The following is a 24,310-nucleotide window of genomic DNA, read 5'->3' on the forward strand; positions in this document are numbered from 1 at the left end:
ACTCTTACTGTTTGCAGATGACATGATCCTCTACATAGAAAGCCCTAAAGACTCCACCAGAAAATTACTAGAGCTAATCAATGAATATAGTAAAGTTGCAGGATGTAAAGTTAACACACAGAATTCCCTTGCATTCCTATACACTAACAATGAGAAGACAGAAAGAGAAATTAAGGAAACCATTCCATTCACCATTGTGACAAAAAGAATAAAATACTTAGGAATAAATCTACCAAAAGAAACAAAAGACCTATATATAGAACACTGATGAAAGAAATCAGAGATGACACAAATGGAGAAATATACCATGTTCATGGGTCAGAAGAATCAATATAGTGAAAATGAGTATACTACCCAAAGATTCAGTGCAATCCCTATCAAGCTACCAATGGTATATTTCAGAGAACTAGAACAAATAATTTCACAATTTGTATGGAAATACATAAAACTTCAAATAACCAAAGCAATCTTGAGAAAGAAGAATGGAACTGGAGGAATCAACCTCCCTGACTTCAGACTATACTACAAAGCTACAGTGATCAAGACAGTATGGTACTGGCACAAAGACAGAAATATAGATCAATGGAACAAAATAGAAAGCCCAGAGATAAATGCATGCACCTATGGACACCTTATCTTTGACAAAGGAGGTAAGAATATGCAATGGAGAAAAGACAATCTCTATAAAAAGTGGTGCTGGGAAAACTGGTCAACCACTCATAAAAGAATGAAACTAGAACACTTTCTAACACCATGCACAAAAATAAACTCAAAACGGATTAAAGATCTAAACATAAGACCAGAAACTGTAAAACTCCTAGAGGAGAACATAGGCAAAACACTCTGACATAAATCACAGCAGGACCCTCTATGACTCACCTCCCAGACTAATGGAAATAAAAGCAAAACTAAACAAATGGGACCTAATTAAACTTAAAAGCTTTTGCACAACAAAGGAAACTATAAGCAAGGTGAAAAGACAGCCTTCAGAATGGGAGAAAATAATAGCAAATGAAGCAACTGACAAAGAATTAATCTCAAAAATATACAAGTAGCTCATGCAGCTCAATTCCCAGAAAATAAATGACCCAATCTAAAAATGGGCCAAAGAACTAAACAGACATTTCTCTAAAGAAGACATACAGATGATTAACAAACACATGAAAAGATGTGCAACATCACTCATTATCAGAAAAACGTAAATCAAAACCACAATGAGGTAGCATTTCACACCAGTCAGAATGGCTGCTATCAAAAAGTCTATAAGCCTAGGTGTCCATCAGCAGATGAATGGGGTACATATAAACAATGGAGTATTGCTCAGCCATTAAAAAGAATACATTTGAATCAGTTCTAATGAGGTGGATGAAACTGGAGCCTATTATACAGAGTGAAGTAAGCCAGAAAGATAAACACCAATACAGTATACTAACGCATATATATGGAATTTAGAAAGATGGTAACAATAACCCTGTATACAAGAGAGCAAAAGAGACACTGATGTATAGAACAGTCTTATGGACTCTGTTGGAGAGGGAGAGGATGGGAAGATTTGGGAGAATGGCATTGAAACATGTATAATATCATGTATGAAACGAGTCGCCAGTCCAGGTTCAATGCAAGATACTGGATGCTTGGGGCTGGTGCACTGGGACGACCCAGAGGGATGGTATGGGGAGGGAGGAGGGAGGAGGGTTCAGGATGGGGAACACATGTATACCTGTGGTGGATTCATTTCAATATTTGGCAAAACCAATACAATATTGTAAAGTTTAAAAATAAAATAAAATTAAAAAAAAATAAAAAAATAAATATTGAAAAAAAAAAAAAAAAAAAAAAGTCTATAAGCAATAAATGCTGGAGAGGGTGTGGAGAAAAGAGAACCCTCTTACACTGTTGGTGGGAATGCAAACTAGTATAACCACTATGGAGAACAGTGTGGAGAGTCCTTAAAAAACTGGAAATAGAACTGCCATATGACCCAGCAATCCCACTGCTGGGCATACATACTGAGGAAACCAGAATTGAAAGAGACACATGTACTCCAATGTTCATTGCAACACTGCTTACAATAGCTAGGAGATGGAAGCAACTTAGGTGTCCATTGGCATATGAGTGGATAAGAAAGCAGTGGCACATATACACAATGGAATATTACTCAGCTATTAAAAATAATGGATTTGAATCAGTTTTAATGATGTGGATGAAACTGGAGCCTATTATACAGAGTGAAATAAGTCAGAAATAAAAACACCAACACAGTTTACTAATGCATATATGTGGAATTTAGAAAGATGGTAACTATGACTGAGAGACAGCAAAAGAGACATAGAAGTAAAGAAGTCTTTTGGACTCTGTGTGAGAAGGTGAGGGTGGGATGATTTGAGAGAATAGCATTGAAACATGTATATTATCATATGTGAAACAGATCACAAGTCCAGGTTCGATGCATGAGACAGGGTGCTCAGGACTGGTGCACTGGGATGACCCTGAGGGATGGGATGGGGAGGGAGGTGGGAGGAGGGTTCAGGATGGGGGACACATGTACACCCATGGCTGATTCATGTCAATGTATGGCAAAAACCACTACAATATTGTAAAGTAATTAGCCTCCAGTTAAAATTAATTAATTAATTAAAAAAAAAGAACTGTTATGTAGAAGAGATGACCTTTGCATATACATAGTATATATATGTAAGTGTAGTCATATATAAGGGCTTCCTAGGTGGTGCAGTGGTAAAGAATCTGCCTGCCAATGCAAGAGATGTAGATTCGATCCCTGTCTGGAAGATCCCCTGGAGTAGAAAGTGGCAAGCCACTCTAGTATTCTTGCCTGTATATTTCATTAACAGAGGGTTCTGACAGTCTACAGTCCATGAGGTTGCAAAGAGTCAGACATGACTGAGCATGTACACACAGAGTCATATATGGAGATCCATGTATGCTTGTGTACATTATAATGTATAATATATGTAAACATAACGTCAAAACTTATCTAGGACCCACTCATCTTTACAATTCAGTATTAACTTGCTTTCTGGGTAGTCCCAGCTGTGAGGGGGCCAGAAAAAGATATTTGGGTGTGGGAAACTGATAGTTCTGCTGCTGCTGCTGTTGCTAAGTTGCTTCAGTCGTGTCCGACTCTGTGCGACCCCATAGATGGCAGCCCACCAGGCTCCGCCATCCCTGGGATTCTCCAGGCAAGAACACTGGAGTGGGTTGCCATTTCCTTCTCCAATGCAGGAAAGTGAAAGTGAAGTCTCTCAGTCGTGTCTGACATTTCACGACCCCATGGACTGCAGCCTACCAGGCTCCTCTGTCCATGGGATTTTCCAGGCAAGAGTACTGGAGTGGGTTGCCATTGCCTTCTCCGGATAATTCTAACCAATCATAATTCATTCATCAAGACTGGCATTTTGGTGCTTTTTAAAATAGACTGTGTTTGGAGCTTCCCTAGTGGCTCAGTAGTTAAGACTTCATCTTCCAATGCAGGGAGTGTGGGTTCAGTCCCTGGTCAGGGAGCTAAGATGCCACATGCCTTGAAGCCATAAAAACAGAATGTAAAACAGAAACATCATAACAAAATTAAATGAAAACTTTAAAAATGGTCCACTTGAAAACAAAATCTTAAAGAAAAGAAGACTGTGTTCTGAGATGCAGGAAAAAGAAGGGCCACAGCTGGGGGGCTGCCCAGAGTTAATGTTGCCTCATGTTGTTTTGCCTGATTTCCTGTTCTCTGATGCCTTGTAAAATTCCCAAAGGGAAAACATGGTTTTGGTAAAATTTTTTGTCATCTGAGCCCAATGTGAACTGCATGAATAGCCAAAATTGCATATCTTATTTTATTGTGTCTCACTTTTTTGTGTGCTTAGAAGATATTGTGACTTTTACACACTGAAGGTTTGAGGCAAGTCTGTGTCACGCAAGTCTATCAGTGCCATTTTCCAACAGCATTTGCTCACTTCTTGTTTCTGTGTCACATTTTCGTAATTCTCACAATATTTAAAACTTTTTCAGTATATGTTTGTTGCGGTAAGTTGATGGCTTATATGGTGGTTAACATTTTTTTTTAGCAATAAAGTTTTTAAAATTAAGATATGTATTTATTTTAGACACAATCCTATTGAACACTTAATTGACTACAGTGTAAGTTTTATTTGCACTAAAAAACCAAAAAAATTCACTGGACTTACCTTAGTAGTTGCTCAGTCGTGTGTGATTCCTTGTGACCCATAGATGATAGCCCTCCAGCCTTCTCTGTCCATGGAATTCTCCAAACAAGAATACTGGAGTGGGTAGCCATTTCCTTCTCCAGGGGATCTTCCTGACCCAGGGATGGAACCTGAGTCTCCTGCATTGCAGGCAGATTCTTCACTGTCTGAGTCAATTGTGATATTTTCTTTATTTCATTGGTCTAGAACTGAACCCACAATAGCATCAGTAATATCTCTAATTGGCTATTAAGTGAAATTAATAAATTTATAAAAGTTGATGTCAGGATTCTTTTCAAAACCTCTGAATCACCTCTGCAAAAAGTTTGTAAGATGCCTGACCAGGAAGCTCTCCCACAGAGTCTGCACACAGCTGTCAGTCTTTACCCAGGCCATTCCCTCTGCTGGAATGCTTTTCCTTGCCAGGGTCTCAATACTACCCAATCTCTTCAGTAAGAGACTTATACCTCCCACACCCCTGTTTGTAGAGCCTGCTCTGGCTGACCCAGACAGAATACGTGTCCTTTCTTTCTGGATTATTCTATTGCTTGTCCTTTCTATGCTTTGCTGTGTCAGCATATTTATCCTCTGCTGAACTCTGAGCTGTTTCAGTGAAAAGTTAGGTGTATCACTAACAGCATACTGAGTGCCTGTCACAGAGTCAGTGTTTGATAATGACATTTTATTTATAATTAATTTTATTTTTTGAAGAGTGGTTGCTTTACAATATTACTTTCAAGTGTACAAAGTAGTGATTCAATATGTTTATAGATTTTACTCCATTTAAAGTTGGTATAAAACATTGGTTATCTTTCCTATACTGTACATTACGTCCTTGTGTCTCACTCATTTTATACCTAGCAGTTTGTACCTTTTAATATCCTTTCCCTATGTTACATCTCCTCCAACACTTCTTTCCACCGGTAACCACTAGTTTATTCTCTATATCTGTGCATCGATTTCCATTTAGTATATTCATTCATTTTAGTTTTTAATATACCACATATAAATGAACACATACAGTATTTATTTTTCTCTGTCCAATTTAATTCACTGAGTATAATACCTCCAAGTCCATCCATGTTGTTTAAAATGGCAAAATTTCATTCTTTTTATGGCTAAGTAATATTTTACCATATGTGTATATACACATATAAAAATGAATGTGTTAGTCGTTCAGTTGTGTCTGATTCTTTGTGACCCCATGGACAGTAGCCACCAGACTCCTCTGTCTATAGAATTCTCTAGGCAAGACTACTTGAGTAGATTGCCATTCACCTCATCAAGGGATCTTCCTGACCCAGGGATTGAACCCAGGACCCCTGAATTGCAGGCAGATTCTTTACCGTCTGAGCCACCATGTATATAAATTACATATAATGTACATATATATATCCTCAAGAATGCACAAACTACTGCACAGTTGTACTCATCTCACATGCTAGTAAAGTAATGCTCAAAATTCTCCAAGCCAGGCTTCAACAGTACATGAACCATGAACTTCCAGATGTTCAAGCTGGATTTAGAAAAAGCAGAGGAACCATAGATCAAATTGCCAACATCTGTTGTATCATCAAAAAGGAAGAGAGTTCCAGAAAAGCATTTACTTTGCTTTATTGACTATACCAAAGCCTTTGACTGTGTGGACCACCATAAACTCTGGAAAGTTCTTAAAGATATTGGAATACCAGACCACCTGACCTGCCTCTTGAGAAACCAATATGCATGTCAGGAAGCAACAGTTAGAACTGTACATGGAATAGATTGGTTCCAAATAGGAAAAAGAGTACATCAAGGCTATATATCGTCAACCTGCTTATTTAACTTATATGCAGAATACATCATGAGAAATGCTGTGCTGGAATCACAAGCTGGAATCAAGATTGCCAGGAGAAATATCAATAACTATAGATATGCAGATGACACCACACTTATGGCAGAAAGTGAAGAACTAAAGAGCATCTTGATGAAAGTGAAAGAGGAGAGAGAAAAAGTTGGCTTAAAACTCAACATTCAGAAAACTAACATCATGGCATCTGGTCCCATCACTTCATGGGAAATGGATGGGTAAACAATGGAAACAGTGACAGACTTTATCTTTTTGGGTTCCCAAATCGCTGCAGATGGTGATTGAAGCCATGAAATTAAAAGACCCTTGCTCCTTGGAAGAAAAGTTATGACCAACCTAGACAGCATATTAAAAGGCAGAAACATTACTTTGCCAACAAAGGTCTGTCTGATCAAGGCTATAGCTTTTCCAGTAGTCATGTATGGATGTGAGAGTTGGACTATAAAGAAAGATGAGCACCAAAGAATTGATGCTTTTGAATTGTGGTGTTGGAGAAGACTCTTGAGAGTCCCTTAGACTGCAAGGAGATCCAACCAGTCCATCCTAAAGGAAATCAGTCCTGGGTATTCATTGGAAGGACTGATGCTGAAGGTGAAGCTCCAATACTTTGGCCACCTGATGTGAAGAACTGACTCATTTGAAAAGACCCTGATGCCAGGAAAGACTGAAGGCAGGAGGAGAAGGGGATGAGAGAGGATGAGATGGTTGGATGTCATCACTGACTCAATGGACATGAATTTGAGTAAACTGTGGGAGTTGGTGACGGACAGGGAGGCCTGGCATGCTGCAGTCCGTGGGGTTGAAATGAGTTGGACACAACTGAGTGACTGAACTGAACTGATACACATGCACACATATATCTACAGAAGAGGACTGTGACGCACAATTGATAACCTCGGGGGTTTTCTCTACATATACACAAAATCTAGTCTACACTTATTTTTGTTACAGTTCAACAGTTTCTCTTTGGCAAAATAATTTTAGTTTGGAATTATATATCAGTTCAGTTCAGTTCAGTTCAGTCGCTCGGTTGTGTCCTACTCTTTGCAACCCCATGAATCACAGCATGCCAGGCCTCCCTGTACATCACTAACTCCCGGAGTTCACTCAAACTCATGTCCATCGAGTTGGTGATGCCATCCAGCCATCTCATCCTCTCTTGTCCCCTTCTCCTCCTGCCCTCAATCCCTCCCAGCATCAGGGTCTTTTCCAATGAGTCAGCTCTTCGCATGAGGTGGCCAAAGTATTGGAGTTTCAGCCTCAGCATCAGTCCTTCCAATGAACACCCAGGACTGGTCTCCTTTAGGATGGACTGGTTGGATCGCCTTGCAGTCCAAGGGACTCTCAAGAGTCTTCTCCAACACCACAGTTCAAAAGCATCAATTCTTTGGTGCTCAGCTTTCTTCACAGTCCAACTCTCACATCCATACATGACACTGGAAAAACCATAGACTTGATTAGAGGGACCTTAGTTAGCAAAATAATGTCTCTGCTTTTGAATATGCTATCTAGGTTGGTCATAACTTTCCTTTCAAGGAGTAAGCGTCTTTTAATTTCATGGCTGCAATCACCATCTGCAGTGATTTTTGAGCCCCCCAAAATAAAGTCTGACACTGTTTCCACTGTTTCCCTTTGTATTTCCCATGAAGTGATGGGACCAGATGCCATGAGATATGTGTATATATGTATATATAATTTCTCACATCCCCTTCATCCATTTACCTTTGATGAACACTTAGGTGGTTTCCATATCTTGATTATTATAAATAAAGCTACTAAGAATAGTGATGTGCCTATATATATTTTTTTTTTTGCATTAGTGTTTTTTTATTTCTTCAGATATGTACCCAGGAGTGGAATTGCTGGATCATATTATATTTTAAAATTTCTCCATCCTAAAGGAGACCAATCCTGGATGTTCATGGGAAGGATGATGTTGAAGCTGAAACTCCAATACTTTGGCCACCTCATGCGAAGAGTTGACTCATTGGAAAAGACTCTGATGTTGGGAGGGATTGAGGGCAGGAGGAGAAGGAGACAACAGAGGATGAGATGGCTGATGGCATCACCGACTGGAGGGACTTGAGTTTGAGTGAACTCCGGGAGTTAGTGATGGACAGGGAGACCTGGCATGCTGCGATTCATGGGGTTTCAAAGAGTCAGACACGACTGAGTGACTGAACTGAACTGATGATTATAAATGGGATTGTTTTCTTGCTTTCTCTCACTGCTAGTTCATTATTAGTGTGTAGGAAAACAAAATACTTCTATATGTTAATCTTTTTTTGTAACTTTACTGAATCCATTTACTAATGGGGAGACTGTAGGGTTCTCTATATGCAGTATTATGTCATCTGCAAATAGTGACAGTTTCACGTCTTCCTTTATAATTTGGATGCCTTTTATTTCATTTTCTTCTGTGATTGCTGTGGCTAGAACTTCCAACACTTTGTTAAATATAAATGATGAGAGTGGGAATCCTTCCTAATTTTAGAGGAAAAGCTTCCAGTTTTTTTACCATTGATAACGGTATTTTAAAATGGTATACTCAGTTTGCTATGTAGTTCCTGTTTAAAAACTTTAAAAGATACATGCAAGCACTGGGAAAGAAATGGTTGAACGATTTAGCTTCCCTCAAAAAGACACAAGAGTAGCACATGATTCATTGCCTTTTTCAAGTTTTTGTGATAATTGAAATATATTTCAGTTTTTCCCCAGTTTTCAGACCTGGTTATCATCAACTGTATGTTTTTTCAGAAACTATGTTAAAATTTGTGCCGCTAAAATTGCCACCTTTAGCTTGAGTCAAATTTTATGAGAAGCTTAATTGTCTTTGTTTTGACTTTTCCATGCTTATTTAAATTTATAAAGAGATTTTTTTTATTCTCTCATATTATCAAAGTCCAAACAACAATTTTTCTAAAGAGGAATGCCTCAGGGTCAGTTGTTATAGCAATTATCAATTACATTTGGCTTCATTTAATTGTTTGCAAAATTAGCTTTTGAAAGTACCACTTAATTTTCTTTCCAGTCTCACTTCTCAAGAAGGTAATTAATGGACTAACTCTAATTAAACATGAATGATAAAGCACAGGGAACTTTTAAATTAAATCATCATTGAACTTCTTCTGTGCTATCTATCAATTGGTACTCGGGTACTGAGGGCATTGAATCATTAGAGAACTCAGTGCTCTCCTACCCACACTACCCCATCCCATTTTATCACTGCCTGTATTTATATGTCTAATTTATTAATGTAATCAGAATGTCCCATCTGAGTTCATTTCTTAAATCTGTAAGCTATCAGAAATGTATTTAAAAATACTCTAGTAGGAACTGCAAAAAATAATGTCAACATTGATCTAATCCCTGTGAAATAAATAACTATGTCCCTGATGCTTAGGCCCTGGTAAGAAAAATATGTCCTGCTACAAAAATATGTGAGCATCCATTTTGTATTCTAGGTGGGAGTGATACCTGCAGCCTGCACCTCCTATCTCATGTTGAGGTATATGATTGAGAAGTACAAAAAGGAACTTCTCATCAGAAAACTTTGGGGCAACCCACTAAAAATATCTCTGAATCTCATTTTTGGAAGTTTATAGATATATAAAATATGTCTGTTACCTTGATTGTGGTAATGTTTTCACAGGTATATGCATATCTTCAAACTAGTATACATTTAAATATGGACAGTTTTCTGTATGTCAGTTTATACCTTGATAAAGCTGTTTTAAAAATAGAATTAGTCTCGAAGTGGCTTTTCATTTGCTTTCCTTTTGAATATATTACCACAAGTTTGGCACCTTAGGACAAAACTCTTTTATTAACTCACAGTACTGTCAGGCAGACACCTGGGCTGAGGTGGCTGGGTTCCCTGCTCAAGTGCTTATAAGGCTGAAACCTGTGTGCTCTCATTCAGATTCCAAGGCTCTAAGTTGGGTTGGGTCAGAATTCACTTCCTTGCAGTTATAGAACGAGCATTCCTGTTTCCTTGATGGCTGTCAGCTGGAGGCCACTGTCCATGTTCCCCTGTCATGTGACCCTCTCAGTCTTCAAAACACTCGATGGAAAATCTTTTGACTCTGCTTGGGATGCTACAATGAGAGCACCGCAGACTAGGTGGCTTAAACAACAGAAGTTCATTTTCTCACAGTTCTGGAGGCTGTAAGTCCAAGATCAAGGTTGGTTTCTGGTGAGAGCCTCTCTTCCTGATTGGCAGATGTCTGCCCCCTTGCTGCAGCCTCTATGTGTGTGCAGAAAAAGGGCTGGACTCTGGTGTCTCTGCCTCTTACAAAGACACTAGTTATATCGCATTAAGCCCCCACACTATGACCTCACCTAACATTCACTGCCTTCCTATAGGCCTTGTCTCTAAAGTCACACTGGAAGTTAGGGTCTCACCATATACATTTTGGTGGGAAACAATTCAGTCTGTGATACTTCCTCATATCAAATCCTCTTGTGCTTTCAAACTCTCTCACCAGGGAAAGTCTTGCATCTTTTAAGGGCTCATATGGTCATATCAGATCCACAAAGAATCTCTGTCTCTCAAAGTCAACTGATTTGGGACCTTATTTACTTCTGGAATACTCCTTCAGAGCACTGCCTAGACTTTAAACAGAATAACACAAAGTTCATGTGATGAATCGAAAAGGTGTGTCATATTGGGGCCGAGAATTTTGGGGTACATCTTAGAATGGGCCAACCCCACCTGAGTCAAAGGATATGATGAATATTGCCATATAGCACTGGTGTAATATTTTATTCATTTAAAATATTTATTTTTGGTTGCACTGGGTCTTTTGTTGTCGTGGAGAGACTTTCTCTAGTTGCAGCGAGCCGGGGTTACTCTTTGCTGGCGGTACTCGGAGTTCTCATTGTGGTGGCTTCCCTTGTTGCAGAGCACGGGCTCTAGGCTCACAGGCTTTAGCAGTCACAGCACATGGGCTCCGTAGTTGTGGCTGGCAGGCTCTCAAGTGCATACTCAGCAGTTGTTGCACATGGGCTTAGTTGCCTCATGGTGTGCGGAATCATCCTGGACCAGGAATTGACCCTGTGTCTCCTGAATTGGAAGGCAGATCTTAACCACTGGACCACAATGGCAGTCCTGACATGATACATTAATTTTTAGGAGGCAAAAATTACCTTTTTGTTCTGCTTAGCAGATTTCCTTTCTTTTGCATTTTGTCTAAACTTGTCCATTTTGCTGTGCACTGACAACAGTGGTAATTTCCTCAAAGTTTAAGATATGATAATGGCACAAAGGTGCAAACAGTATAGCTTAACTCTCCCCTTCTAGAGCCTCACAATGGAGAGCATTCCCAGGGCGCTTTAGATAGCTTCCTGACTTGTAATCTGCCCCCGTGGGTCCTTTAGATCATAGTAGCTCATGTCCACGAGGCTATATTTCAACACCAGATGACAGGCATTTGGAGAAATTTTAATATTTTTCAGTTTTGCCCTTGTCATTTAACAGGCTCCTTCAAAAGAGTGGTGCACAGCATGGTGGTACAGAGTCCTATGCTATGAATGTCTGATCTGCTTTCATGTTGCTTGACTACCACCTAACTCCTGAGGATTCATGATGCTTATTTTCCCATTCTAATTTATCAGCACCACCTCTGGTTTTCTCTTCAGTGCTACTATTCTACTGCTCACCAATGTATCGTCAACAGCCTTTCTTGAATTTACACAGTGCTACCAGTCATCCTGACTGCCCAAAGCAAAAGAAGAAGGAATTAACTTCCATCTTCATTCTTTGTCAGCTTGTAGCAATTCCTATTAAACAACAACAAACCTCTTAAGCTCTTCAAACAAAATGGATGTGAATCATCCATTGTTTTACATTGTCCACTTGTATATTTACATAAGTTCTTCAAGGAATACAGGGTGTTTGCATACTATTGCAGTGGTTCTTGAGTACTTGTCCATGTTTACAATCAATGCGGAGAAGTGTTTATGATACTTAACTGGCTCTATTCTTTGAGATAATGGCAGTTGATTATCCTAGTGGGCAGCTGTAATTTCCATCTTAATATTGTATTGTAGTCCTGGTTTCCTCCAGCAGTGTAGCAGGTGATGATAATAGTGGTGTCTGCTAACTTCTGAGGGCATTTCCTTGGTGTCAGGTGCTGGACTAAGTACTTTACTATCTCACTCTGCATATATTGCATACTCCTCACAAAAGCACAATTAAGTAGGTATTATGATTATTCTAGGTTCAGTTCAGTTCTGTCGCTCAGTCAGACTCTTTGCGACCCCATGAATTGCAGCACCCCAGGCCTCCCTGTCCATCACCAACTCCCAGAGTTCACCCAAACTCATGTCCATCGAGTCGGTGATGCAATCCATCCATCTCTTCCTCTGTCGTCCCCTTCTCCTCCTGCCCCCAATCCCTCCCAGCATCAGAGTCTTTACCCATGAGTCACTTCTTCGCATGAGGTGGCCAAAATATTGGAGTTTGAGCTTTAGCATAATTTCTTCCAAAGAACACCCAGGGCCAAACTCCCTTAGAATGGACTGGTTGGATCTCCTTGCAGTCCAAGGGACTCTCAAGAGTTTTCTCCAACACCACAGTTCAAAAGCATCAATTCTTTGGTGCTCAGCTTTCTTCATAGTCCAACTCTCACATCCATATATGACCACCGGAAAAACCATAACCTTGATTAGACAGACCTTTGTTGGCAAAGTAATGTCTCTGCTTTTGAATATGCTATCTAGGTTGGCCATAACTTTCCTTCTAAGGAGTAAGCATCTTTTAATTTCATGGCTGCAATGACCATCTGCAGTGACTTTTGAGCCCCCTAAAATAAAGTCTGACACTGTTTCCACTGTCTCCCCATCTATTTCCCATGAAGTGATGGAACCAGATACCATGATCTTCATTTTCTGAATGCTGAGCTTTAAGCCTACTTTTTCACTCTCCACTTTCACTTTCATCAAGAGGCTTTTTAGTTCCTCTTCACTTTCTGCCATAAGGGTGGTGTCATCTGCATATCTGAGGTTATTGATATTTCTCCCAGCAATCTTGATTCCAGCTTGTGCTTCTTCCAGCCCAGTGTTTCTCATGATGTACTCTGCATATAAGTTAAATAAGCAGGGTGATGATATACAGCCTTGACATACTCCTTTTCCTATTTGGAACCAGTCTGTTATTCTATGTCCAGTTCTAACTGTTGCTTCCTGACTTATATATAGGTTTCTAAAAACCACTAGACCATTCAAGTATGACCTAAATCAAATTCTTAATGATTATACAGTGGAAGTGAGAAATAGATTAAAGGGACTAGATCTGATAGATAGAGTGCCTGATGAACTATGGATGGAGGTTTGTGACATTCTACAGGAGACATGAATCAAGATCATCCCCATAGAAAAGAAATGCAAAAAAGCAAAATGCCTGTCTGGGAGGCCTTACAAATAGCTATGAAAAGAAGAGAAGTGAAAAGCAAAGGAGAAAAGGAAAGATATAAGCATCTGAATGCAGAGTTCCAAATAATAGAAAGGAGAGATAAGAAAGCCTTCTTCAGTGATCAGTGCAAAGAAATAGAGGAAAACAACAGAAGGGGAAACTAGAGATCTCTTCAAGAAAATTAGAGATACCAAGGGAACATTTCATGCAAAGATGGGTACAATAAAGGACAGAAATGGTATGGACCTAACAGAAGCAGAAGATATTAAGAAGAGGTGGCAAGAATACACAGAAGAACTGTACAAAAAAGAGGTTCACAACCAAGATAATCACGATGGTGTGATCACTCACTTAGAGCCAGACATCCTGGAATGTGAAGTCAAGTGAAGCATCACTACGAACAAAGCTAGTGGACGTGATGGAACTCCAGTTGAGGTATTTCGAATTCTGGAAGATGATGCTGTGAAAGTGCTGCACTCAATATGCCAGCAAATTTGGAAAACTCAGCAGTGGCCACAGGAGTGGAAAGGGTCAGTTTTCATTCCAATCCCAAAGAAAGGCAATGCCAAAGAATGCTCAAAGTACCGCACAATTGCACTCATCTCACATGCTAGGAAAGTAATACTCTATGTTATGTATGAAAAAATTGAATTCAGAGAGCCAAAGTAATCATATCTAGTCACAGAAACAATAGATTGCAAAGATAGTGGATGGACCAATTATTTCTCAAACCACACATTATTCTCTGTTGGAACACATCATAAAATATTCTAACAGGTTTTAAAACCTTTTGCCTAGAAACATAATCTGGTAGGCTAGCCAGAGCGAAGGCTAAGGAGCCACATAGAACTGAATTCAAATTCCATTCCAGTCATTTACTAATTTTACAATTGTGTCTAAAGTATTTACTCTTTATACTTTGGTTTCCTTATTTCTCAAAGAGGAAATAAAACATTCCATGATGAGTATGTGTGTGTGTGTATATATATATATGTATATTTCACATGACATATGCAGAGATGGGAATACCAGACCATTTTACCTGTCTCCCGAGAAACCTGCATGCGGGTCAATAAGCAAAAGTTAGAACCCTGTGTGGAACAACTGACTGGATCAGGATTGAGAAAGGAGTACAACAAGGCTGTCTGTTGTTACCCTGTTTATTTAACTTACATGCTGAACACATCATGAGAAATGCTGGGCTGGATGAGTTATAAGCTGGAATCAAGATAGGTGGGAGAAATATCAACAACCTCAGATATGCAGATGATACCATTTTAATGGCAGAAAGTGAAAAGGAACTAAAGAACCTCTTGATGAGGGTGAAGGAGGAGAGTAAAAAATCTGTCTTAAATTTGGCAAAACTAATACAGTTATGTAAAGTTTAAAATAAAATAAAATTAAAAAAAAAACTAAATATTACAAAAATCTAAGATCATGGTATCCAGCCCCATTGCTTCATGTCAAATAGAAGGGGAAAAAGTGAAAACAGTGACAGATTACCTATTCCTGGGCTCTAAAATCACTGCAGATGATGACTGAAGCCATGAAATCAGAAGACTATTCCTTCTTGGCAGGAAAGCAATGACAAATCTAGACAGTGTGTTGAAAAGCAGAGACATCACTCTGCTGACAAAGGTCTGTATAGTCAAGGCTATGGTCTTCTCAGTGGTCACATATAGTTTTGACAGCTGGACAGTAAAGAAGGCAGAAGGGCAAAGAATTAATACCTTTGAACTGTGGTGCTGGAGAAGAATCCTGAGAGTCCCCTGGACAGTGAGGATATCAAGTCAGTCAATCTTAAAGGAAATCAACCCTGAATACTCATTGGAAGGACTAATGCTGAAGCTGAAGTGCCAGTATTTTGGTCACCTGATGTGAACAACTAACTCATTGGGAAAGTCCCTGATGCTGGGAATGATGGAGGGCAGAAGAAGAAGAGGGTATCAGAGGATGAGATGGCTTGATGGCTTCACTAATGCAATGGAAATGAACTTGGACAAATTCCGGGAGATGGTGAGGGACAGGGAGGCCTGGCATGCTGCAGTCCATGGTGTCGCAAGTAGCTGGACATGATGAGTGACTGATAAACAACAACATGCAGTCAATTAAGAATGGCTAATGGATGCTGTTGCAATTTCAATAGGAAACTATTGTTATGAATTCATGAAGTCAGAAAAGAACACTTAGTTCTTTAGAGTCACCGTGGATACTCCATATTGGCTTTCCCTAGGTTAGTACATAATGGAACCTAAGAGGTAAGAGATAAGTGTTCCCTTCTCCAATTGTCAGGTTTTCTAATTCTGCAACTGTATATTTAGAATGCAATTCACCCTTTAAGTTTTTTTCATTGTCAAACATTGAGTGAGCTGCTATGTGAAATAATATATGATCACTGGGTTTTAATAGTTCATGTTTAAGTCTAATTATAGGATGGAAGAAGAAATAGAAAAAAAGGCAGATAACAGCTAACTTTTCTTGGGTACCAAGCAAATTTTATGAACCATAAAAGTGAAAAAATTCTCTATTTTTATATCTGAGTAATTCAGTTCAGTTCAGTTCAGTTGCTCAGTGGTGTCTGACTATTTGCGAGCCCATGAATCGCAGCACCCAAGGCCTCCCTGTCCATCACCAACTCCTGGAGTTCACTCAAACTCACGTCCATCGAGTTGGTGATGCCATCCAGGCATCTCATCCTCTGTTGTCCCCTTTTCCTCCTGCCCCCAATTCCTCCCAACATCAGAGTCTTTTCCAATGAGTCAACTCTTTGCATGAAGTGGCCAAAATACCAGAGCTTCAGCTTTAGCATCATTTCTTGCAAAGAACACCCAGGGCCAAACTCCCTTAGAATGGACTGGTTGGATCTCCTTGCAGTCCAAGGGACTCTCAAGAGTCTTCTCCAACACCACAGTTCAAAAGCATCAATTCTTCAGTGCTCAGCTTTCTTCACAGTCCAACTCTCACATCCATTCATGACCACTGGAAAAACCATAGCCTTGACTAGATGGACCTTTGTTGGCAAAGTAATGTCTCTGCTTTTGAATATGCTATCTAGGTTGGTCATAACTTTCCTTCCAAGGAGTAAGCATCTTTTAATTTCATGGCTGCAATCACCATCTGCAGTGATTTTGGAGCCCCAAAAAATAAAGTCTGATACTGTTTCCACTGCTTCCCCATCTATTTCCCATGAAGTGATGGGACCAGATGCCATGATCTTCGTTTTCTGAATGTTGAGCTTTGAGCCAACTTTTTCACTCTTCTCTTTCACTTTTATCAAGAGGCTCTTTAGTTCCTCTTCACTTTTTGCCATAAGGGTGATGTCATCTGCATATCTGAGGTTATTGATATTTCTCCTGGCAATCTTGATTCCAGCTTGTGCTTCTTCCAGCCCAGCATTTCTCATGATGTACTCTGCATATAAGTTAAATAAGCAGGGTGACGATATACCGCCTTGACGAACTCCTTTTCCTCTTTGGAACCAGTCTGTTGTTCCATGTCCAGTTCTAACTGTTGCTTCCTGACCTGCATATAGGTTTCTTAAGAGGCAGGTCAGGTGGTCTGGTATTCCCATTTCTTTCAGAATTTTCCACAGTTTATTGTGATCCACAAAGTCAAAGGCTTTGGCATAGGCAATAAAGCAGAAATAGATGTTTTTCTGGTACTCTCTTGCTTTTTCGATGATCCAGTGGATGTTGGCAATTTGATCTCTGGTTCCTCTGCCTTTTCTAAAACCAGCTTGAACATCTGGAAGTTCACGGTTCATGTATTGCTGAAGCCTGGGTTGGAGAATTTTGAGCATTACTTTACTAGAATGTGAGATGAGTGCAATTGTGCAGCATTGCCTTTGAGCATTCTTTGGCATTGCCTTTCTTTGGGATTGGAATGAAAACTGACCCTTTCCAGTCCTGTGGCCACTGCTGAGTTTTCCAAATTTGCTGGCATATTGAGTGCAGCACTTTCACAGCATTATCTTTCAGGATTTGGAATAGCTCAACAGGAATTCCATCACCTCCACTAGCTTTGTTCGTAGTGATGCTTTCTAAGGCCCACTTGACTTCACATTCTAGGATGTCTGGCTCTAGGTGAGTGATCTGCCATCGTGATTATCTTGGTCATGAAGATCTTTTTTGTAGAGTTCCTCTATGTATTCTTACCACCTCTTCTTAATATCTTCTGCTTCTGTTAGGTCCATACCATTTCTGTCCTTTATTGAGCCCACCTTTGCATGTAATGTTCCCTTGGTATCTCTAATTTTCTTGAAGAGATTTCTAGTCTTTCCCACTCCATTGTTTTCCTCTATTTCTTTGCATTGATTGCTAAGGAAGGCTTTCTTATCTCTCCTTCCTATTCTTTGGAACTCTGCATTCAGATGCTTATATCTTTCCTTTTTTCCTTTGCTTTTCCCTTCTCTTCTTTTCTCAGCTATTTGTAAGGCCTCCTTAGACAGCCATTTTGCTTTTTGCAGTTCTTTTCCATGGGGATGGTCTTGATTCCTGTCTCCTGTACAATGTCACAAGCCTCCATCCATAGTTGATCAGGCACTCTGACTATCAGATCTAGTCCCTTAAATCTATTTCTCACTTCCACTGTATAATCATAAGGGATTTGATTTAGGTCGTACCTGAATGGTCTAGTGGTTTTCCTCATTTTCTTCAATTTAAGTCTGATTTTGGCAATAAGGAGTTCATGATCTGAGCCACAGTCAACTCCTGGTCTTGTTTTTGTTGACTGTTTAGAGCGTCTCCATCATTGGCTACAAAGAATATAATCAATCTGATTTTGGTGTTGACCATCTGGTGACGTCCATGTGTAGAGATTTCTCTTGCGTTGTTGGAAGAGGGTGTTTGCTATGACCAGTGCGTTCTCTTGGCAAAACTCTATTAGCCTTTGCCCTGATTCATTTTGTACTTCAAGGCCAAATTTGCCTGTTACTCCAGGTGTTTCTTGACTTCCTACTTTTGCAGTCCAGTCCCCTCTAATGAAAGGGACATCTTTTTTGAGTGTTAGTTCTAAAAGGTCTTGTAGGTCTTCATAGAACCATTCAACTTCAGCTTCTTCAGTGTTACTGGTTGGGGCACAGGCTTGGATTACTGTGATATTGAATGGTTTGCCTTGGAAACAAACAGAGATCATTCTGTCGTTTTTGAGATTGCATCCAAGTATTGCATTTCGGACTCTTGTTGACCATGATGGCTACTCCATTTCTTCTACGGGATTCTTGCCCACAGTAGTAGATATAATGGTCATCTGAGTTAAATTCACCCATTCCAGTCCATTTTAGTTCACTGATTCCTAGAATGTCAATGTTCAGTCTTGCCATCTCCTGTTTGACCACTTCCAATTTGCCTTGAATCACGGACCTGAAATTCCAGGTTCCTATTCAATATTGCTCTTTACAGCACTGGACCTTGCTTCTTTGACCAGTCACATCCACAAGTGGGTATTGTTTTTGCTCTGGCTCCATCCCTTCATTCTTTCTGGAGTTATTTCTCCACTGATCTCCAGTAGCATATTGGGCACCTACCAACCCTGGGAGTTCCTCTTTCAGTATCCTATCATTTTGCCTTTTCATACTGTTCATGGGGTTCTGAAAGCAAGAATACTGAAGTGGTTTGCCATTCCCCTCGGCTGCCGCCCCTGACCTCAGGTGTGCTTTTATCTTTTTCTGAACTATGTATTGCGCTTACCCAATAGCTTAGCAGTAAAGATTCCACCTGCAATATAGGAGACATTGGAGAGACATATGAGATACAGGTTCGATCCTCAAGTTGGGAAGATTCACTGGAGGATGAAATGGCAATCCAGTCCAGTATTGTTGCCTGAAAAATCCCATAGATAAAGGAACCTGGTGGGCTACAATCCAAAGCATCTCAAAGAGTGAAACAAAACTGAGAATGCATAAGCCATGCATTACTTGATTCTAACATAAAAGTACCAATATTTTCATTTCAGGATGGTTCGATCACATACACAAAATCTATATTAACAATCTGATTATGCTTAGAATAATTTTTCCTAACTTTTAGGCTCTAAAGTAATTAGCAAATTTCATTAGTCAAATATTTATGCACTTTAATATATGTGCCAGTCTCTGCTCTAAGCATTAGAGATACTATGTAAGTAGCACACACACATACTCACTCATTGTTGAGCTGCCTGTTTTAGGTTTTTATTGCTACACTAACAAATTACCATAAACTTTGTGGCTTCAAATACATTCATTATCTCACAGTTTGTTTGAGCAAGGATATGGAGTGGCTCAGTTGGTTCTTAGAATTTTTCAAGGTCAACTTAAGATGTCAGCTAGAGTACTTTCCTATCTGCAGGCTCTGTGGGAGAATCCTCTTTCCAAGCTCATTCAGATAGTTGACTGAACTTGGTTTCATGCTGATCTCATCTTCTGGGAACTATTGGCATTCTTTGGTTCATGGTCCTACTCAAAGCCAGAAAAGGCAGAGAATCAGATTTCTAACTTTACCTCCTACTTTGTTCTGCAGTTTCTCTGACTCTTTACCCTTTTTTTTTTTCTACATTTGAGGGCTCATGAGAAGGAAATTGCAACCCACTCCAGTGTTCTTGCCTGGAGAATCCCAGGGATGGGGGAGCCTGGTGGACTGTTGTCTCTGGGGTCGCACAGAGTCGGACACGACTGAAGCGACTTAGCAGCAGCAGTTATTATATTAGAGCTTCCCAGGTGGTGCTAGTGGTAAAGAACCCACCTGCCAATGCAGGTAAACTTTAAGAGATATGGGTTCAATCTGATTCCCAGGTCAGGAAGATCCCCTGGAGGAGGGCATGGAAGCCCCCTCCAGTATTCTCTGCTGCAGAATCCCATGGACAGAAAAGCCTGGTGGGCTACCGTCCATAGGGTTGTAGAGTTGGACACAACTAAAGCGACTTAGCCATCATCACATGATTATATTAACACATCTGGATCCGGGATAGTCTTTTTAAAGGTCAGCTGATTAGTGGCCTTAATCTCATCTACAGAGTCCCTTACAGCAGTATCTAGCTTACCATTTGATTAAATCATCAGGATATCAGAATCTTGGAAGGACATCAGACTTTTGTCTACCACCTGCCTTTTCTCTATGACGTTTCTGAATTTTTGTTTTGAGACATTAGTTTGATCCATAGCCTACAAAAGTGCAGGTAACAATGAGAAGTGAGAAGCAGTCTGTTTTCATTGCCATTTTTCAATCATCAGCAAGTACTGTTTCCTTGTAACAAGTATACCAATAATGGAGTTGTCAAAGCAAACTTGTCTTTTATTTTATTTTGTTCTCAACAGTAACAGTGAGAAGTGCATAACAGTGAGTCAGCTTTCAAAAAATTAAACGATAATGAATAAACACTGGAAATGCAATTTGCTGTAAAGTGATATCTGACTCAGACTGAGTCTTATTGTTCCAAAAGTTTTCCAAGAGAAATTTTATTTGAATTGAACTGAAGAATATTTGGGGAATGCAAGAAAAGTATTCTGAATCATTGGAGAAGATATTTGACATAATCTCTCAGGTATTCCTCTACTTCTTTAGAGTCAGAGGTTAGGAGGCTCATTACCGCAGTTCTGCCAAAAATGATCTCAAACTGTTCAAAATATTGTATGTCTGGTCATATGAGTCATCTTGACATCCTTGATAAGTCAGATTCTGACTGATCTTTTCTGTAAACTTATATTTGAGGGTACATTGGGGTGGTGGAAGGGGCAGTGGTGATAATGAGAGTGAAAGGGAAGGAGAATATTCATGCTGTTTGTGTGTGTATGTATTAGAATCTATATGTAATGAAATATTAGGATATTAGAAATGGAAAATATTTTGGATAAACCACATAATTATAATGTATAAGTTATTTAAGTTGCATAGTTATTTATTTATAATGGTTCAAATCAATATGTGGTTGATTCTTTTTAATATTTTTATATTGGTTTCACATAAAATAATCCTCTGTATTTTATAGTTTATAAAATGATACTAGCTCTTGTGTCAAGGACAACATGGATGCTAAATGCAGTTTCCTTTAAAGTATATTCTTAGCTCTATGACTATTCTTTCTCCTTTTAAAGCAATAATATTCAAGATTAAAAATAATTTTCATGTGTCCACAAAATTTGTTACTGTTATTTAAGATTTCTGTAATGATGTCAGTATTGTGAAACAACCATTCAAAAGGGACAGTTTGTAAAAATAACATAAATAATTGAAATTTAGCCTGTTCTTTTTGTAAGTTACATAGAAAATAACCTGTGAGAGACAGGGATATATGTGTGTGTGTGTGTATGTCAAGGTGAACCTAATACTTGAAATCAAATTACATACATATTCAACACTTAAGTTACAAAGTATCCAAAATGCACTCAGTGTATAGGTATAGGGGAAATCTTTTTGAAAGGGAGACATAATCCTGACCTTTGAGATTTAAATTTTAACTGGGCAAAAACTGGTTTAAAAAAATAAAAAAAACCTAGGGAAGGATGTGTATGTGAAAGCTTATAAAATGAGCATTATAACTTAATAAGAAATAGCTTCACAATGTTCTTTCCCTTCATTTTTATTATTTAGGTGCCTTTTATTTTCCCTTAAATGGAAGAAGAGAGTCTAAAATTCTTTGCAGGTGCTTGTTTATAGGGAGGATACACACACTCACACACACATGCATGCACACACATGGAATAAATCCATTTACAGATGACCTTCAATTATTTTAACCAAGACAATTATTTCAATTTACTTTTGAACAAATGTGCAATGGTCATAAAACACAACAATGGTCTGTGCCTGTTACTGAAAGTTTCATTTGGTATTGGGAGATAATAATGAGAATCTGACTGGATGAGAATATAAAAGCCACTATTTCATTACAGTCCATCTACAAGCACTTCCAGTTCTGTGCCTTCTATGCTTATCTAGTCTCTATGATGAATAGAATTTCTAACGAAAATAATGTGAATTAGTACAGAAGCTTAGATTGAATTAGCATCATAAAATGTTCCACTGATGAGCTTTCTAAGGGAAAAAAAAGAGAATGTGATACAAACAGCTTTAAGAATATCATTTTCAGTTCCAATACTGAAATTCTGAGAGTAGATTCACATTATTTTCTCAAGCTTTAATGTCAAGAAGGGAAAATAACTCATACTTGAAGATGGATTGGGAGTGTTTGAAGGACCCAAAATACATACATATCCTTCCATTGTATCTATGTAGAATTTCAGATTACAGAATTGTAATGCAAGATTAACAAAGACCAATTGTCCACTGAAATTCTTTATTTCCTTATTTGAAAAGACAGTGTATACTTCTAAGGCTCCTTTCCTGTTAGGTGTGGCCATATATCTAAGTTCGCATCAGTGAGGGTGAATGCTAGTAATCTGAATCTCTCTCCTGCCTGGACCATAAAACACTGTGATGGACTCTCCCTCATACTTTTCCTCCTCTGCCAACTGGATCCAGAGGGAGATGGGGCCAAGGAGATGGCACAGCCAGAGATGGAAGAAAGTTGGATCCCTGAGTTATTTTAGAGAGAAAGGCCCCCCTACTGAAGAAAATATACACAAAATTGTTACATGAGCAAAATAATGATTTTAATTGTTTTTAAACCACCCACGTTTTCAAGTGTATTTACTGTCAATGGAATATTAACAAATAGACTACCATCAGTCAATCCAGAAAAGTGTCTCTTTTTCAAGGTCAATATTTATTATTTCTATTATATCCTGAGACTGAGTCTTCACAAGATCCCAAGATAAGTAATCAAAAAGCAGCTCTAAATGGTGAGGAAATTTTTATTTAGTTAAGCCTAGATTTGCCTATTTGTAATAGTCACATTGGTTCCAAGTTAATCAATACAAATTGCTGTGATTAATTCAAAGTGATTCTTTTCCTTATCTATCTAGCCCCGTTTTCAGGCAGAACAGTATTTAACACTTTATCCATCAATTAATATACTTTGAGCAGATTTTCTACTAAGTGCTAGAAGCACAGGGTGACAAAGGCAAGCATGCCTTTATGATAAAATTTGCATCCCTGTAGAAGAAAGATATTAAAACAAATAATTCCTATTTGTTCTATAGGAATCATACACAAAGAATGGTTAGGTTTCTAAAAGCACCTGCTCTCACCACAATAAAATCATAGATTCCACAGGCTAGAAAGTAATACATATTATCTAATCAACTACTGCAATTCATAAGTGAGGGAACCTCAGCCTAATAAAGGTACTGGTTACCCTATATTCACTTATATTGTTAATCTTTTACTGAAAACTATATTTATACAATGAAATCACACTGCCAAAGTTACATCAATAAGAAAACTTGGATACACTTAATTGAAGCATGTGTATTTTATTTGAACTCTATTTTATTAACATTGAGAATTTCTCTGTTCCTTAATAATACCTAAATTTTATTAATCACTTGGTTATAACATATCTATTGAAATATCAAATATGTGTGATTTGACTCACAGTTGTTAGAATTGATTGGATAGTCCCTTGTTAACCAACTGGCTTTATCATTAGGCCAATATAGATCTAGCCTTAATTGGTCTTGTTATTTTAGCCAATATAGATAACTCCTCTATGACTAGTTTTATTTTATTAATAATCTAGGCAGATATAAATGGTATCCATTAGAAATGATTCAGATGAAAATAGAGAACTTTAGAAGTCATCTCAAAGAAGAGGAGGCTTATTTATTTAGCTCACATACAGGAAGGTCGAGGTAACTCACTGCTGGCATCAGATCTGCATCACCAGCAGTGATGTTATGGCCAGCATGTCCCTGATTACCTTCCTAACCCCATGCTCCAATACTTTGGCCACCTGATGCAA

This window comes from Bubalus bubalis, chromosome 3, assembly GCF_019923935.1.
Source record: "Bubalus bubalis isolate 160015118507 breed Murrah chromosome 3, NDDB_SH_1, whole genome shotgun sequence".
In the NCBI taxonomy this organism is placed as follows: Eukaryota; Metazoa; Chordata; class Mammalia; order Artiodactyla; family Bovidae; genus Bubalus; species Bubalus bubalis.